Raw genomic sequence first — 19,468 nt, 5'->3', positions numbered from 1 at the left:
CTGCTTCAGCTCCTGTGCAGAGTATTAACATTCAGGGTATAAAAAACATATCAAGTGTTTAAACTGATTCCTTGTACTGTTTCATGAACAATAACTATTTAAAAAAACGTTGGACTGGAAGTTGCTGTAAAACTAAGTGTTACTAAAAAGAAACAGCTGTAGAACATTTTGTTACTAGTTATTTTGTAACTAGTTAAGTAACAGCTTAGTAACATGGTTGGGTATAAAAAGCTCACAGTAAAGAGGCAGAGTTCCCCTTAAGTAAAGATGGGCAATTGATTAGTGATGGTAAATTTCACAGGTGAGTAGCTCAAATGTGCTGTTAGCATGTTAGCAGAGCGATGCTACTGTGAACCGAGGAGCTATTGTCTTGATGTGAGCTTCTACTCAGGATTTTTTCTTCCAGTTCAGAGCAGAAATGTTTTTGTTAAGAAACTGGCTGTCGTTTTTTTCCCCACAATTTAAATTTTATGCTTGATATATTTCTACTAATGAAATTAGTTTGCTAACAGCAATAGGGATGAGTCAGTGAGTCAGTTGGGCTTGTGGATTATGATTCACGAGTCAGTAAAGTGATTCTCGAGTATTGAACGCTTCGTTCATGATTCGAACATCACTACAATTGATTGCCAGTGTACTTTATATCTCATCATGTACATAGTATTATCAAGGGACAAAGCAGAAAATCATATAGGATCGCTGCATCACAAAGGGCCGTCAGGCAGCACTGCATTAAAAACAGGCATGATTGTGTCATTGAAATTCCATGAAGTGACCTAGTCTTCAAAAAAAATTGCATCTCCCTTAAATTATTTGTACCTGTTGATTGATAATTCAACATATCTGCCATGGAAAAAGGTGTTTACAATTAGAAGATTTTTCTTTAATTTTTCCAAAGACATTTTATAAGGATAAGCAAAAAATTGCAATGCACTGGGGGATTCCCATTCTCTCTAACAGCATGATTTCTACTAGCTTCCACCGGCTGAGACAGAGGTGAGGGATGGCTTTTTGTCACTTCTCAAGCTTCCACTGATTCAGGATGGGGCAGCTAATTGGACTGTAGGTTATAGAAAAAAATCAAAACAAATAAGCAAAAAAACAAAACAAAAAAAAAACCAGGAGGAGACAGGCCCCCAGATGAGCTTCTGCTCTGTAGGACGTAACAAAGCACTTTACCATATACAGATGAAATACACATTAAAACAAATTCAAACATTGCTGCATTGAGGATTTTCCTGCATTCTTCTGCCACTGACAATTTCAAACCTGCACTCCGTCTTCTCATTACACTGGTAGTGAACAGACACAACATTGGAGCTCGCTATTTGACACAAATCTGCAACCGACAGCAAGCACAGAGTCTTCAAACAAGTTACTGAAGTAAGGATTGAAAGATTTACTTTTAAACAATAATGATTAAGACCTTTTTCAAAAGGTTGTTTTACCTTGATTGCCAGCTATTACTGTTTTTATCTTCATTTTTTTCATATTTATCCACCCAAACAATGCTTTAATGATACAGTTTGATTAGATATGCATTGTTGAAATTGACTTGAAAATGTATGACAACTGTTCAGTAATGTTACACAGAGAAACCAAATCCTGTATGGGTCTTTGCCTTGACAGACACCTAAAATGGCTTGAGCTGTGGTAAGTTACCCTTCACTGTGTCTGTTTCTAAACATTAAGTCATGTGAATTTTTAAAGAAAAATACAACAACAATAAAAATATGTAACTTTTTTAGGAAAATCCACATCTTAAGACGTTTGACTCAGAAACTAACTCGCATGTCAGTACTGACAGGTATGTTTGCTATTCAATTTAAGAAAAAAATAAGACATTAAAACATCTGTTTGCATCATATGTTGCAAAAATAATCCGCTGCTGATTTTCCTTGTTTTGTGTGCAGCAAATACTGCTTCCAAGATGTGGGGATCTTACCGCCTCCAAAGAAATACTACTGCTTGTCCTTTGTTTGCAAGGATTTTTGGGAACCAGAGAGCAAAATGTCAAATAAACTGAATGTCCCTCTGAAAAACAAGATCCCTTTGGCTCAAAGTCGGCCTCCTCCACAGACAAAAGAGAAGCAGCCAGACTCATCAAATGAAGACTTTTGTGCTCTGGACGATGAAGTGCCCTCAGTCATGTTTAGACCTATTAGCTTGCCTGCATGTGAGGTCCCACTGCCTCCAAGTCCTCCACCTGTTGAAGCTTTTGGTCACTGGAAAGCACCGAAGGTCAACTTTGTTGTTTTTGGATGATAAAGAGGAACATCTGATACCTAAAAGCATTAGGCTGATGACTTGTAATGTTCCACTGTCTCCATGTCCTCCACCTTCTGAAAAGAAGTATGCTTGCCTTCATTCTCTTAAACATGAGAGGTCTTATTTGGTGCCTCTCAGCCTCCTGGCTAATATTCCAATGACTCCTAGTCCTCCACCATCACCTGTGTGTGCTGAATACACTGATCCAAAGTGTATCAGCTCACTGCCTCATGAGGTACCATTGCCTCCAAGACCTCCACCATCACCTGTGTGTGCTGATGACACTGATCCAAAGTGTATCAGCTCACTGCCTCATGAGATTCCACTGCCTCCAAGTCCTCCACTTCCTGATGCCTGGTTTCAGTGAAAGGACACTAATAAGCAGGGGCGGATCTAGAAGGGTGGCATGGGGTGGCAAGTGCCACCCTAAAATAAGCCCTTGCCACCCCAAGTGCCACCCTAGTTTTGCATATGGCAATGTTGTTTATTAAAATACGATAGCATTAATGCTTCGATCAAGTTAGCTTCAATTTGTACTGAGCATGAATTTTAAAACTAACTGAATTGATTGCACAATCCCCCCTTGCCTCATAAAAAAATGGTTCAGCCCATAGCTCCTCCAACATGTTGTCAATAGCTACCAACGCTATGCTCTGATTGGTGCAAGGGGGGGGGACATTTTGAATGAACACAGCACACAGCATTCAGATTTCAACTCAGACTGTTGATTTGTATTCTCTGGGAATGTCATAAAGGTAAGTGTTATTAGCCCAATAAATCATGAAAAACAAGGTTTATATTTATGTACATTCACTGATAGTTTTCCTGTACTTAATGTTTATTATTTAATGTTGTTTTGTGCTATTGCATACCGTGAAAGCTGCGGTTATCATGAAAAAAAGTGCGCAAATCGTAAGATAAACTTTAATTTGGGTAATCAAGTGCATTTTAGTTTTAATATTAACCGTAAAGGCCATTACATCGAACGTGTTTGCGTAAAAACGGCAGTAAGTCTGAGTGCGATCATCATCAACTTGAAAAGTTGATGTATAACCTATATATGCACATCGAACGTGTTGCGCTTTTGCGGATAATTTATCCTCATAAAACTGTCTAAAAAAATAGAAAAATGAAGTTGATATGAAGCCTTGATGAGCTGGTGCTAATGTTCGTAAACGAGAAAAGTGGGAAATGAAGATTGTGGTTCATCCGTTTCTCAGAGAAGACAACAGCAGGGATAATATTATCGTTTGATCCTGGTGTTGAAGCTGTATCACGGCTTCCTAATGCATTGTTGCCAAATGCATTGATCTGATTGGTCTGATTTGTGTATTCGGATCCGAAACATCTGAAAAATCGGTTTGAATTATATGTGCAAATTCGTCCAGTGAAATAACACGGTCGGGGCGGAATGCCTGCATTAGCAGGCAAGTCTGAAAAATAATTTTAATGCATTAAATATTCGCACTGATTTTGTGAAAGGGCCTTCGTATTAAATCTGCATTTGCATAATTTCAGACACTACTGAGAGGTATGAAGAGAAAGGGTGACATCACTAGTTTCTTCCACACAAAGAGGAGAGATCAGGGAGACAAAGGGCTAGAAGCTGGGCCAGGGCAAGAAGCTGAACCAGGGCAAGCAGCAACAGAGGAAGAAGAAACATGGTCCAAAGCAGAGAAGGTGATGGGCTCAGACAGCAGAGGGAAGGAGAGACAGCCTGAGTTCTCTGTGTTTATTCAAAGCGATCCCCATGGTAAGATGTCTATCTGAATTTGCATAAATGTAGAACAATAAAATATATAACTAACATGTAAAACTAAATTACAGTAATGGTTTAATCATATTAAATATGCATTAGCACTATGTTGCAATACAAATCTAATTAATTAATTTGTGCATATCAGATTATTTGAGCAAATAGGTTTTTCAAAACACAGTTGAAGCTCATGCAATATTTTGTGTTTTGTATGTGATTTTTTAGACATATCCAAAGTCAGAAGTGACAACCCAACACAGCCACATCTGAGTTTTCCTAAGACATATCAAGGATGCAGCAGGAGGATCTTCCGCCCAGAATGGTACAAAATACACCCTTGGTTGGAATATTCCCAGAGTAGAGACTCTTGTTACTGCTTTGCTTGCCGGCATTTCTCTCTTCCTGATGCTCCCAAAAGTGTGTTTACTTCAGTTGTTGGATATCGTAATTGGAAGAAAGCAATGTTTAAAGACAGTGGGTTCTGTTGTCATGCAAAGTCTCAGAGTCATAAAACAGCAATGATTGCTTGGGCAGCGAATAACAAAATGAGTGAAAAAAATGAAACTCTGATGACGGCAATGGATGACCATCGCCAGAAACAAGTGCTTGAAAACCAGACTTACATTAAGACTATAGCAGAAATTCTAATCTTGACTGCTACAGAAAATATAGCTCAACGTGGACACAGGGAGTCTGCTGACTCAAATAAAAGGGGCATTTTCCTAGAAATGTTGAACATGGTAGGCAATCATGATCCTGTGGTTAAAAGGAGACTGGAACAACAAGCCAAAAATGCTTTGTACACCAGTAAAACCATCCAGAATGAAATTGTTTCATGTTTGGCTGAAATGGTTGCTGACAGTGCACAATTTTCAGTCATTGTAGATGAGACTAAAGATGTCAGTAAATCAGAGCAAATTTCTTTTATAGTTAGATACTACTATAATGGTGCAATACACGAGTTTCTTAGGGTTTCAAGAGGCAGACAGACTGGATGCTGCTGGGCTGACCAGCAAGATTATTGGCTGTTTAGAAAAACATGGGCTGGACTACAGACAGAACCTTGTTGGCCAAGGGTATGATGGAGCATCTGTGATGAGTGGGTCACATTCTGGTGTACAAGCTAGGATAAAGGAGGTGGCAAAGTATGCTTTCTACATTCACTGTAGTGCCCACTGCTTAAACCTTGTCATAGTAGATGCAGTCCAAAGGGTGCCTGATGCAGGAAATTTCTTTTCTTTGCTAGAACGATTATACACATTCATATCTGGATCTTACGTCCATCAGAAATGGCTGACAGTGCAGCAGGAAATATTTCATGGGGTACCAAGAGAACTGCAGCGCCTTAGTGATACACGTTGGTCTTCTAGACATATAGCATGTCGCAATATCATGGACAGGTTGCCTGCAATTTTCCGTGTACTAGAAGAGATCTCATCAGAGAACAATGCACAGAGAGCTGTAGAAGCAAAGGGCATTCTGGTTCAAATGGATCTGAATTTTGTTGGATGCCTTGCACTCTTCAGAAAAGTATTGAGTGATTCTAATATGTTATCAGAAATGCTTCAGTCCAAAACTGTTGACCTGTCTAAGGCTATAAACCTAGTTGAATCGCTTAAGGAGACAATGGTTTATTACCGAACTGAATCCTTTTTTGATGACCTGTGGACTGATATTGTAGAAACATGTGAAAAAAGTGGCATTTCAACCCAACACATCCCAAAATGATCAATACAGAAAGCAAGAAAACTTCATGATTCTCTTGTTAATTCTACCCCTGGACAGCATGCAGACCCAGACAGCAAACAAATGTTCAGAATCCAAGTATTCTATCCAGTTATAGATTGTATGATGGGAGAAATGGAAAGACGCTTTTCTAGGCTGAACTGTAATATTATGAAAGGTGTTCAGGCATTAAATCCATCAAGTGGCACATTTTTGAGAGAGGAGGATGTACTACTTCTTGCCCGTGCTTATGACTCCAATACTGATGATCTGAAGCATGAAGTACCTCGGATTAGGCGAGTCTTAGAAAGACTTGCAAAGAGTGATGAAACAGTTCCTACCACTCTCCTACAATTTGTGAGTTTCTTGGAGTCGTATAATGATGTGTTTTTTGAACTGTTCCGGCTGTGCAAAATAGCTGTAGTGTTGCCTGTCAGCAGTGCATCTTGTGAAAGGACCTTTTCTGCTTTGAGGATAATTAAAAACTATTTACGATCAACTATGACAGAGGAAAGACTGTCCAATCTGTCTATACTCAGTATTGAGTCCAAACGTACAAAAGCATTGGATTTGGATGAGTTTGTCAGACGGTTTGCTCATCAACATGGAAATCGCCGCATTCAGCTGTTGTAGACACAATATTCTTCAACGTGGCCTAATGTAATGAAAAATAAACTAAAAGTACTTGACTAGTGAATACCGATGGTGAAAAAATGTTTTTTTCATATTATTTTGTTCAGTGTTTTTTGTAAAGTGCAGATTTCTGACCTTTTGCTGTAAATGTAAGGCTGTAATACACTTTTGAATGTATTTCCAACATAAAAAGAGTGTGAAACTTAATTAAAAATACAAGTCCAACTTAATCCACCTTGTATTGTGTAGGTTTCTGGATTTTGTACTTATTGGTATATATGCTTATTTGTTGTATAGGCTATACAGTACATAAAATCCAAAATATTTTTTAATGTAACTGAAATATTTAGTTATTTCGGCTAATGCCAAAAAGAATGTTAGACTATGTTATATTAAACAAAAATTGATGTATTTTGACTATATATGGCATGTATTAGAAAATGTAGCACCTGCAAATGTGTAAAGAAATGGCTTCGACTTTGCCACCCTATCTGATCTCCATGCCACCCTCATGCCACCCCCAAAAATTTTTCTCTAGATCCGCCCCTGCTAATAAGGTCATGCATCCAGATTTTAAAAATGAATGTTCTTCACTGGATGATGAAGTGGCCTTTTTCATGTCTCCTTGTGATGTTCCTCTGCCTCCAAGACCTCCACCCATTGCAGAGTTAGGTTACTCTAGAAAGCACAGATATTCAAGTATTTCTTCTGTGGATAATGAAGAGGAACAACTGATGCCTAAGCATTAGGCTGATGACTTATAATGTTTCATTCAGGGGCAGCTCTAGAAGGGTGGCATGGGGTGGTAGGTGCCACCCTAAAATGATCTCTTGCCACCCGAAGTGCCACCCTAGGTTTGCATATGACAGTGTTGTTTATTAAAATAAGATACCATTAACACTTTGAGCGTAATTACAGTTAACAGTGAATATAAATGCTAAAACTGAATATATTGCATAGTGTTACCCCCCTCCACAAATAACAAATGGTTCAACCCATAGCGCAGACTGGCTTTTTTCTTGTTTTCAGTAGCAAGTGATGCTTATGATTGTGCCAGAGCACATTTTGAACAACACCATGGGAATTTCAGATTTCACACAGGTGGTTGGTTGATGCACTCTGGAAATGGAATAAGGGTGAGTATTATTAACCCTCTGGGTTCCACGGACTCGCTGCACCCCCAAATCACATGACTGATTTAATAGCAACAAGCTGCCACACTGAGTCTTTCAGCCCGTGCTGAAAGATCGGACTTCAAAGTATACACCGCTTTTTAAATTTTAATTATAGGCCAGTAAATCCAGAGTTATGATAAAATATATATATATTAGGGGTGCAACGATACACAAAATTCACAGTTCGGTTCGATACTTTGGTGTTACGGTTCGATATTTTTTCGATACAAAAAAATGTTCATGCCTTTTTAATTTGTCATTTATTAAAATTATAAATATATATTTTAACTCAAAAGTACAGTTTTTAAATTTAATGTTGCTGAAACAACAAAATAATAAAAAAACAAATCTATCTGATCGAGGAATCACTCATCTTTGGAAAAGAGAGTTTATTACAGAGAAATGGCTCTTTCCAAAATTAAAGCTATACTATACGCTTCTTCTGGGCTATATTCTCAGCAGCATATTAAACATATCAGGTCCCCATAAGGAGAATCATGTGCTAAATGACTCGGGTAAAGTTTGTAGGATGCGTGCTTGTTGTTTTTGTCTGCTTCCACTTGTCTTTGCACTAGGATGATGTCGGCTTAACTTCTGTCTCGCTCATATATATAAGTGTATATATATGAGCCATGCTTTTTTCTATATCACTTTTTAGGTTTTTTTTTTTCCAAAGCATTTTCTAAGGACAGCGCGAAAACAGTAAAGAAAGGGGGAAAAGCCACCTACTTCCTATTGGTGGAAAAATGTACCATGTAGACCAATTAAAAAAAAAAAAAAAAGAAGTCAACACCTGGGATGTGGTTGTTTAGGGAGAGGAGAAAGTTTTGGGAGTTATGGTAACGGCAGCGAGACAGAGCGAGCAAGTGAGCGAGAGGGAGTTTTTCGATCTAGGAGATTTGTGACGTTTAGTGTGGGGTGTGTAGTTAGTGTGTTGTGTAGCTGTTGTTTTGTTTTGTTTCGTGTGTCACTGAGGGCACTTATGAATGTCACAAAGGCACATTGCACTGTCTTGGACAACCAATTTTTTTTTCTTTACTGGCACACATAATTTGTGGGGCATCTTGTTGCGACACCTGATTGTTCAATGGCTGTACAAAATAAACGGCAGGTGTATTGGCTGCATTTTTAGATAAATAGTTGTATATGTTTACAAAATGTGTCCACAAGTTTTCAAAATCTACAATTTATATTTGCATTTTAAGTTATAAAAATTTAAAAAAAAATACTAGAATTTTAAGGTTTTTTTGTGTAATTTCAGATCAGTAATATTAATACAGTATGTCAGTGAAAAAACAGCTAAATTCAGACACGTGAGGTTGAGTTGAAAAGAATGATACCAAAGAAGGCAAGGGGAAAAAAATAAAATAAAAGGGTTAATCCAATGAATCATGAAAAATCTGGTTTACATTTTTGTTCATGAAAGTGCAGATTTCTGACATTTTCTGTAATTTAAGCATGTAACAATTTGATTTTTTTTTCTAACAAAAAACCACGTGAAACTTGAATTAGACTTGTGTTTGTAAATGAACTGCCCAATGTTGTGTAGCTTTCTGGATTTTATACTTATTGGGCTACATATTTATTTATTATACAGGCTATACAGTACATGAAAACAAAACTTACATGTTTTATGTAACTAAAGTGTTTAATTATGTGGGCTGCAGAAAATAATTAAGTTATAGACTATACTTATATGAAAAACGTGTATACTTACTGCATTTGAATCATTTTAACCATAGCTTTGATTTTGCCACCACATTTGATTTCTTTGCCACCATCATGCCACCGTAAGAAAATGTGCCATCACCGGCACACCTGCTTTCCATCCGGGGCGATTACCTGAAGGAATATTTAACCCCGTGCAGACGGATTCTCCACGCCAGTCCGTTAATCACCTCTCTGTGGTAACTTGCCTCCCGCAAAAGCGTTGTACTGATGTATCATTTGAACTGCGTTAACTCTACCTTCATGTGTCTAGATTTCGATCCGGCGTCCTGCATCTGCCACCTGCCTGTCCTGCTCGCTTGGACCACCCGGTGCACCACCTGGCCTCATCACTGACTCTACGGATACCCTTTCCACGGACTTTCACACTCCCTTCCCGAGTCCCACGGTCCCACTCCGATCGTAAGCCAACTACACAAACCCTGTCTTGTTGCGTTTCCCTGTTTTCCCAGCTCACTATTAATTTTCTCCCCTTTCTGTTGCAGCTCTCTCACGGTCCCGATTTCAGCTTCCCCGCGTCATCTATTTCCCCGGGTTTTTCAGTTCCTCGCTTGCTTCTCTGGTTATCCTGGGTCACCTTTTGTTAATATAGTAGTTTTTTGCTGCTCGCATTTGAGTATGCTTTTGGATCCTTTTGGTGCACGTGCACCTCGGCGCCTGACAAATGACACTGACCAGTGTCCCATTCTACCTCCTCCTGAAGTCCCACTGCGCCCAAGTCCTCCACCTGTTGGAGTTTCTAGTAACTACAGAAAACACCTAAATTCAACATTCTCAGAAAAGCCTCCCGGTGCAACTGCTCATGAGGATTCACCACGCCCACCTGATGAAATTCCACACCTTCCAAAGAAGAGATACTTCCATTTATCTACTGTTGCTTTTCCTTGTCTCGATGATTAAAGATGTGTTTGTAATAATAAATACATTTTTGAGCAAATACATGTTGAGATGATATGCTTGCTTATGGTGGTTATTATTATTATTCAAAAAGGATTATTGCTGATAAACTCTTAGCTTTTCCTACTCATTTTCTCCATGAGTTATTTTGATGTACACTTTGAAGATCCACTCACATTATTATTAAATATGTATATTCTCAGTAGAGTATATAGCCACATGTGAACAAGGAATACATTCAATTCTACCAGATACTCACTAACAAGTTACCTCGACATAAACAGTGTTGTCGAGTAATGGAATACATCCTCTATGCTGTTACATATATAAAATAAAAAATATGCGTAACTGTATTCCTTTACAGTTACCCTATAAAAAGGTGGTATTCAAAATACAGTTACTTTGTTGAAATGAATGGATTACACAGCGATATTTTCCTGTTTCATAAGGCTGTGCCCTCTCTATATTTGGTTTCCATGCTGGTGGAAACCCAAACAAAACACACATTAAGGACCCGGCCTTCGCGGTCTACGTGGGCCAGGTCCTCAGGAGGTCGGGTAGGCCAGAAGTAAACGGCTGTGAAATTGGATGGTCTAGCCTGATCTACTCCCGCCCTTAATTCAGAGTATTTCCGGTCGTCAGCGCCACAGCACGAAAAGCGAAAATGGACCCCGAAATCTTGCTCCGTTTTTTGTGTACATTTTTAATTATCGACGAGCTAAAAAAAAACTGTGTCGCCGTCGTCATCTCCGACATGCTTTGTACTGCAGGCTCATCAGAGAAAATCATATCAAGGTAAAACTATTAATCTAGATGCATTTAGGAATTACTTAGTTAGTTTTATGGATAATTTCAGTGACTGAATGACGGCAGTCATTCAAAATATATGAACAAAATCTCTTAGAAAATGTTCTTCTATAAGTTCCAATTTATTTTCAATTATTCATACGATCCTGTTACTTATTTGTGTACATAAAATGGCAGTAAAATTGTCAGAAAGCTAATTTTTAGTTCATAAAAAAGCTTAGCTACACAGATGAAATGTTTAAAGTGTTATTTCTCAGTGTTAGTATATTTCACTCAAGCTTAGTAATCAATATATGCCATAATATATAATAGTCATAAAATAAATCAAGTCATACCTTTCTATTAAAACTGTTTATGCTGTTCTCCACCTTTTCCTTAACCAGACAAGGCCGTTGTACTGCAGGATTAACCAAGGTGTACCAGTCCTGGACCGTTTTTTTAACCAGGAGGATCCAAGGCCTGATTTTCGGCTAAGCAGGGCGTCTCTGGCAGTGTTGCTAAATCCCCTGAACCAGGATCGACGGCATGGATGGGGTGCCACAATTGAGATACTGGTGTTTCTTTTCTGGTTGGCAAGTGGAGCATCCTACAGGGTGGTCTCAAGAGTGTTTGGGATGCCTCGTTCTACTGTCCACTACATCGTCCACCGAGTCACAAAACAGGTATTGGCCATTCGCTACCAGGTCATCCACCTCCCAACAACCCCAGAGGACCTGGAGGTAGTGTCCCGTGGGTTTGCAGGGCTGGCACGCCACAGAGCCTTCATGAAAGTGGTGGGTGGAATCGACGGCTGCCACATACGCATCAATTGGCCCTGATGGTCAGTCCTATAGGAACAGAAAACTGTTTCCATCCATCATCTTGCAGGCGGTTTGTGACCATCAGGGCCGCTTCATCGACACATACGTGGGCTGGCCTGGGTCGGTTCCAGGGTGCTCCGCCACAGCCCACTGTACAGGGCATTTCATCCCCGCAGATGGAGGGTACCCATGCCTCCAGCGTCCACTCCCCTTCATCACACCCTACAAGAGGCCAATCCAAGGTGTGTAAGCCTAGCGCTTTAACAGCCATCATTCCAGGGCACGCACCATCATAGCGCGTGCTTTTGGAATGATGAAAACGAGGTTCAGGGCCATCTTCCTGCAAGTGCTGGAGGTGCAACACACCTTTAAACCCCACCACTCAATGTCAAATTAATTGTGTGTACACACACATCTATATATATATTAGGAGTGCAACAATACTCGTATCGATATTGAACCGTTCGATACAGTGCTTTCAGTTCGGTACGCATATGTATCGAACAATACAAAATTTTTTATTTATTTCATCAACTTTGACAATGCTGTCTGTGTTGAGAGCTCAGTGGATCTGCTTTCGACTACTCCGCCTAGGCTGCACTGTCGAGTGCAGATCCACTGAGCGCAGCGCAAGCTAGCAAGACAGAAGCTAATCTCGTTGCAACATGGCAACTGCCTCAACGCTACCCGAAATTGAACCTCCCCCACCCTCATTCAGATCTGGCGTTTGGAACTGTCTTGGTTTTCATGTGAAGCATGACCCTGATGGTAAGCACGTCATGGACAAAAGTAAAACAGTATGTCGGATGTGCCACGCAATGCTCAATTGGTGGGAACAAGTGCGTTAGCGCAGTTAGGTTGTTAACGTGTTGACGCCGTCCAGCCCCACGCACGGGGCGATCCCCGGTAACTCATTAACGAAGATTTGCCGCGTTATGGCGTTAATGTCATTTTAACGAGATTAACGCTGACAGCACTAGTGCGAACACAATGAATATGACTACACATTTACACCAAGATCATCCTAGTGCAAAGACAAGTGGAAGCAGACAAAAACAACAAGCACGCATGCTACAAACTTTACCTGAGTCATTTAGACCAGCGGTCCCCAACCCCTGGGCCTCGGACCGGTACCGGTCCGTGAGTAGTTTGGTACCGGGCCGCGAGAGTTGAGTCTCAGGTGTGAAATGTCTAGCTTTCAGGGTTTTTATCGGTTTTCAGCGTTATTTTGTTATCGTTTTTATCGTTTACTCGGTTTTCCTTGGTCTTTTCACGTGTGTTATGAATAAATTTTCTTTTTTTCGGTACCGGTACTAGTTTTATTTTGTTGTATTTATCCGTGACACCTTAAAGGCCGGTCCATGACAATATTGTCGGGCATAAACCGGTCCGTGGCGCAAAAAAGGTTGGAGACCGCTGATTTAGACAGCCGTTAGCCCATGATTCTCCTTATGGGGACCTGATATGTTTAATATGCTGCTGAGAATATAGCCCAGAAGAAGTGTATAGTATAGCTTTAATTTTGGAAAGAGCCATTTCTCTGTAATAAACTCTCTTTTCCAAAGATGAGTGATTCCTCGATCAGATAGATGTTTTTTTATTATTTTGTTGTTTCAGCAACATTAAATTTAAAAACTGTACTTTTGAGTTAAAATATATATTTATAATTTTAATAAATGACAAATTAAAAAGGCATGAACATTTTTTTTTCCGTTTCAAATATATTTTACATTACATGAACATTTTTTGTATCGAAAAAATATTGAACCGTGACACCAAAGTATCGAACCAAACCGAACCATGAATTTTGTGTATCGTTGCACCCCTAATATATATATATGTATATATATATATATATATATATATATATATGTGTGTGTATATGTATGTGTGTGCATGTAAGAATAATGTGTGTATGTATATCACTACAGGTCATTAGAGCATGTGCCGTCCTCCACAACATTTGCCTCGGTGCTGGCAACACTGTGGCTCCTGAGGATGAACCTGAGGAAGATGGATCAGAGGATGATGAGAGGGAGACTGGTTTGGAGGCAGTCAGTGGTGCTCTTTGGCGGGACCAGCTGTCTGCCGAGGTGTCTGCCCTGGAGGAGGTACCACCAGACCATAACTACTGTTAACAGGCAAGTAAACGAGGAATCTTTTTTAATAGCACTTTTTCAAACTGTTGTCTGCTACAGAGTCACAAGTATTATACTAGTAGTAATATAGAATCCACTTTCTACGGTTCCTACTGTACGGAGCCCCGCAGGGGACATGGGAGAAAAAAAAAATTAAGACGGACTTTTGCGAGATCTCGCAAAACTAACTCGGGATCTCGCAAAACTTTTGCGAGATCTCGCAAAACAAACTCGGGATCTCGCAAAACTTTTGCGAGCTCTCGCAAAAGTCCGTCTTAATTTTTTTTTCTCCCATGTCCCCTCCGGGGCTCCGTACTACTGTGACGTTGTCGTCCCTGGCTCTCTTTCTCTGTCTCTCCCTCCCACTCTGTTTCTGTGCTACTGCGAGTGTAACTACCGCCCCTCCCCCCTCTTTCCAGCGCAAAGCACAAGGCTCGTGTGTGGAGTGAAGCAGAAAAAAAGTGCGACAGAGAGGGTGAGAGAAAAAAACAAAACAAAAACCACGAGCCCGCTCGTGTCGTTCATGTCAAAGAGTCGGCTCTAAGAGCCGTTTCGTTCGCGACCGACACATCACTAGTGCCGGTGCGCCTAAAGTTAGGCGGTGCAACCATGGCAAAAAGTTAGTCTAGAGCCCTGCTAGAGACAAAGCACGTAAAAACTCCAAAACACAACAGAAGTGCTCCAGGATGCTAGGTGCAGTGTTGAGCTTTTGTTACCTAGTGGCTACACAAGCCAAGTACCAACGACCGGATTTGGTGTGTGGTAGTAACAGGTAAATGAACTTTTCAATTATTTGAATATATGTGAGTGCTTGTGTATAAATACACAAACAATACACATATGCTTTCAATTGTGTAATTTATATGATCTAGGTAGCAAAGTTTTGGAAGTTCAGTTAATGCTAGAAATGTATTTTGGAGTTTGTATGTGCTTTGGAGTTTGTACGTGTTTTGGAGTTTTTACGTGCCTTGTCTCTAGGGGCCACCGTATATATTTATATATAAACATATAAATAAAACCACAGTGTTTTTTACATTAATAATTCCTTTTGTGCATAATTTAATATTGTTGTTAATAATAAATTAATTAAAGCAACACAACAACCTGAAGAGCCGGTTGGGAGCCGAAAAAGTCGGCTCTTTTTAGTGCACCGAGCTGAAAGAGCCGGTTCTCTAAAAAGAGCTGGAAATCCCATCACTAGAGACTTCATCAGAATTGTGAACATCACAGCAGATGCCTTTGTGTCAAAGTAACTGAGAATAAAACACAGAAAAACATGAAGGAGATTTTTCTGACCTGACTTTTTATAGCAGATAACCTTAAAAATATTCTGTAATTTTACATAATTTAGAATTAAGAGAACCGGCGCTTTTGGCTCGGCTCACTAAAAAGAGCCGGAAATCCCATCACTAGTAAATCCAGAATAAACACAAAGAATGTATGCTTAAATTCAAAGAGAATTTCAATAGTTTTCTTCATTCAAACTTGCACATTCATGTTAATAAAAACCTCTATAAACATTTATCCACTCTCTCTCTGTCACTCTTGGGGAGGTACTTCCAAATCCTCGAGACGAGGAACCAAAGCTATGTAAAGCGCGTGTTTTCAATGATATCAATGGGTCTTCAGTTTGTTGCAATCCACTTGGCATTGTGCAAGTCAATATATCTGAGGTAGACTTACTGAGTCCCCGATGCTCCGTGAGTGGTTTGTTGCAAGCTGGGTGGCGCTTTAGCCAAAGTCCTAGCAGCATCCCAGACTAACATATGCTTCGCTTCAATGTGATATTTTAAGCTGGAAATTCTTCAGTGAAAAGAAAATTACTTCTTGCACAATGTGCATAATACTTTATGTCGGTCAACTTTCCAGTCTGGTTATTTTTTTTAATACTCAAATCATCTTCAATATTGAGTTGATTGGTTCAGCTGCCCATCACAACCAGATCAACTGCCCATTTGCGCAAGTGCGAAGGTAACTCTACTTTGACAAACTGGCCAAAATGCATTGACAGAAACACTTCAGGGATTTTGAGTCATTCTGCGCTCCAGATGCGTTAATTGCCTTGAAAATTTTAATCACATTGACCGTGATGGCGGATTCATTTGCGTTAATTTTCACGGCATTAATAAGTTCACAGCACCTACAATGGTCTTAATTTTTCTCCTTTGTACTTCACTCTTCTATTGTCATAAGGTTTGCCGAATTACTATCCAGCTGGGAACTTGGACTGCAAATGGATTGTTGTTTTCTTGATTTCTGCACTTACCCTACAAAAGGCAGAATAATATTTCAATAGAGAAAACTCAATTTGGCTAACCATAAGAATACATTTATAACTGAGAGTTACATAGCACCTTTTAAGACACCCCAGGATACTTAAAAACGAGAACTGTCATTATTCAATACACATTTAAAAATCAGTTAAGTCTGTTCAAGACATGTGAATGCACAATCCATTAGTTTCTTGTATATTAGGTTCTTGCATTCATATATTCCCATTTATAACTGAGCCAACACAGGCTGCTTTAGTGGACCTTCGGTAAATCCCATTTGATCACAAGTTACTTCTATATAATATTCCAATGGAAGCAAAATATTGATGCTTTGTTTTTTCCCCAGATCTATTCAATTACCTCACACACATGGAAGAGCTGGGCATTTCAATTTGAAATCAGCTGTCATCGGTGCTTTGTGTACTACCACTTGCCTTCTGAGAGCAAAGGTCTTCTCCATTATTGCAGCCAAACCTGTGGTCATTGTTTTTCTTAACTTCTGACAGGCGGTCCACTCTGATTTCTTCTAGTGTCTCTGCAGTTTCACCAGCTGGATAGGTGGTGCTGTAATCCACTTCACCTTTTCTTGGCTTCTTCACAGCATATGAAGTGGTATATTGACTGACTGGACGTAGTCAATCAGTAAGACTCAATTTTTTTTAGCCCAACTACATTCAAATCACAAACTTGATGATGGCCAATGATCCCTTTCGTCGACGGTCACTGACAGGGTTGGATGGCAGCTGCGATCTGAGACTACGTACACGGGTATTTTTGAAAACGGAGTTTTTCCCGCTTTCTTTTTTTAAAAAAAATCCCATCCACACATGCAGTTTTGAAAAATATTTCCGTCCACATGTAAACACCAAAAACACAGTCAAACATTGTCAAGAACATGCCAAATCCTAGCCGTGTAGAAAGGTTGGCCAATCAGAAGTCTAGAAGCCTGGGAGGGAAAGAGTAAACAGGGTTTTATGCAAACCTTAAGTACTTCCGAAAGGTTTTGTGTTTTTCTGGATAGGCAGCTAATTTTGTGTTACTTTTCAAGTGCTTTTATCATTTAAAATGTTAATAACCAAAAAACAGTATGTTGGCTGGCGTAGACTCACAACTTAGGAATGAACAAAATGCATACAGCACGCATATATTTTAATTAAAAATAAATTAAATGTATTCAAAACTGACGACAACGTCGGCGTTGGGAAACCATCAGTGTAGATTGTAGAAGTTCACTCTGATGTCTCTGTCTTAACTGCGTGTTGTAGAGACTGGAGCTTTCCGTCTCTCCCCGATTCTTTGATGTTGGCAAAAGAAGCACGACGAGATGTTAAACTAGGTTCAACTTTTATTTCAAACAAATCTAACAAATGCGCATTTGGAGATCAACAGTCGAATACAATCTAGGCTGCCCTACGTGACCCTACGTTCATCTGAAACTTCCTGACTCAGCAGTTACCCTTATACCTTCGCATACCTTCCCCTGCTGCCCGACTCCCAAACTTGGTGGAAAACTATTAAAAACCTGTGCCCACTCTACAAGTTCTACTCTCTCTCTCTCTCTATGCTGTGTGTGTGTGTGTTAGTAGCTCACCTATGACCTACTTAAATGAATAACAACTATAATACTTTGTACGTAAACTTATGTAGTTAAATCCCTAAAGTTATAATACTTCATTCCCACAGTGTGTATATGTAAGCGTGTAAAAGCTGCAGATAGTCAGATTAACAGCAACAGTATTTTGTCTATGGCTACGTTCACACTGCAGGCGAAAGCGCATCAAATCCGATTTTTTGACCCTATGCGACCCATATCCGATCATGGTATGACAGTGTGAACGGCACAAATCCGATATTTTCAAATCCGATCTGGGTCACTTTCGAATGTGGTACTGAATCCGATACATATCCGATGTTTTAGAAAGCGACTGCTGTTTGAATGGTCATGTCGCATTAAATCAGTCTTACGTCACTGACAGAAGACAGATGCCAATTATCAGCTCTGGAGAAGTGCCCGAGAAGACATCGCGAACGCTTCCTGGCCATCCAGTGTAGATGTTAGTGAAACTGTTGGGAAAACAACGTTGGAGAAACGTGAACATTTTATTTGTACTGTATAATCTGCAGATTCTGACAGAAATCTGCAACTACCCTTTGAAGCACTGCTCCTCTCTGAAACAGCAATAAGAATAATTGTTAGGTTATCTACATTATTATGTAAATAACAAAATACCTTAAAGCAAAAATTGGGAAACGTAAAGTCCGAAGTCTTTATATTAAGGGCCATCAGTCAAACAATATTGTTTGGTCTGGGTCTAAACAGAGCGCGTTATGTGTGACGTCTTCTTTTGCGCATGCGGGCCGCTTTGAGCGTTCACACTAGAGCGCGTTTGCTGTTGCATTTTATTTGTAGTGTGAACAAGCAGACAAAGAAAAAATCAGATTTGATCAAAAAATTGGAATTGAGCATTAAGACCTGCAGTGTGAACGTAGCCTATATCCATTGTAGAGCTTACAGTTTTTCTCAAATGCTAAAACACATGTCACAAACGTTACCACCAGGTCCCCCAATGTCCAAACACAACACCCTTCTCTAAAGCTACATAAACACAACCACACCTTCCCACTGCAAAACTCAAACTCCCACACCAAGAGAGCAGCTCGAAGCTGTCAAAACTGTAAACACTATACACAGCATTACACACTAGAGCAAAACAATTGAAAACACAATGCTCAATTTGTGAGAAGGTTCTTTGGTTCATAACTGCCAATGCATATTTTTATAAACTGTACAGTAACGGATCGTCATAGAACCCTGCAGAGGATTAGGCATTTAGATTTGTGAGTTTCACATGAAGACTATAAATCTATAAAAACATCCTGCATGTACGTACACTACTGTAACACAACTCAATGCAAAAACAGAATCTATCGCACACAACAGTACTCTCGGAAACATGATCAGGGTGTGAAGTCTTTTTTATTGTCTACACGGTCTTTTTACAGTATTACACACAGTCACTGTGCGGCATCATGTCGCCGAGCTGCATTGGGCCACATCACCTCATCCACATCACAGGCTATATTGTCCCTTGCTAGGCACCGCGGGAAAAACGCCCTGGAATGGCGAATCCATCCCTGGAAGGCCTCCACTGGGATGTCAGCACAGGCCAGCTCCATTGCCCGTACGAGGTTCTCTCTTGTGTATGGCTGTCTGTCATACACCTTCCATCTCCATGATGAGAAGAACTCCTCTATAGGGTTCAGGAAA

The sequence above is a fragment of the Perissodus microlepis genome, chromosome 15 (assembly GCF_051167445.1).
Source record: "Perissodus microlepis isolate ML-2025 ecotype Zambia chromosome 15, ASM5116744v1, whole genome shotgun sequence".
Taxonomy (NCBI): domain Eukaryota; kingdom Metazoa; phylum Chordata; class Actinopteri; order Cichliformes; family Cichlidae; genus Perissodus; species Perissodus microlepis.
Note: the sequence above shows the minus strand (reverse complement) of the source record.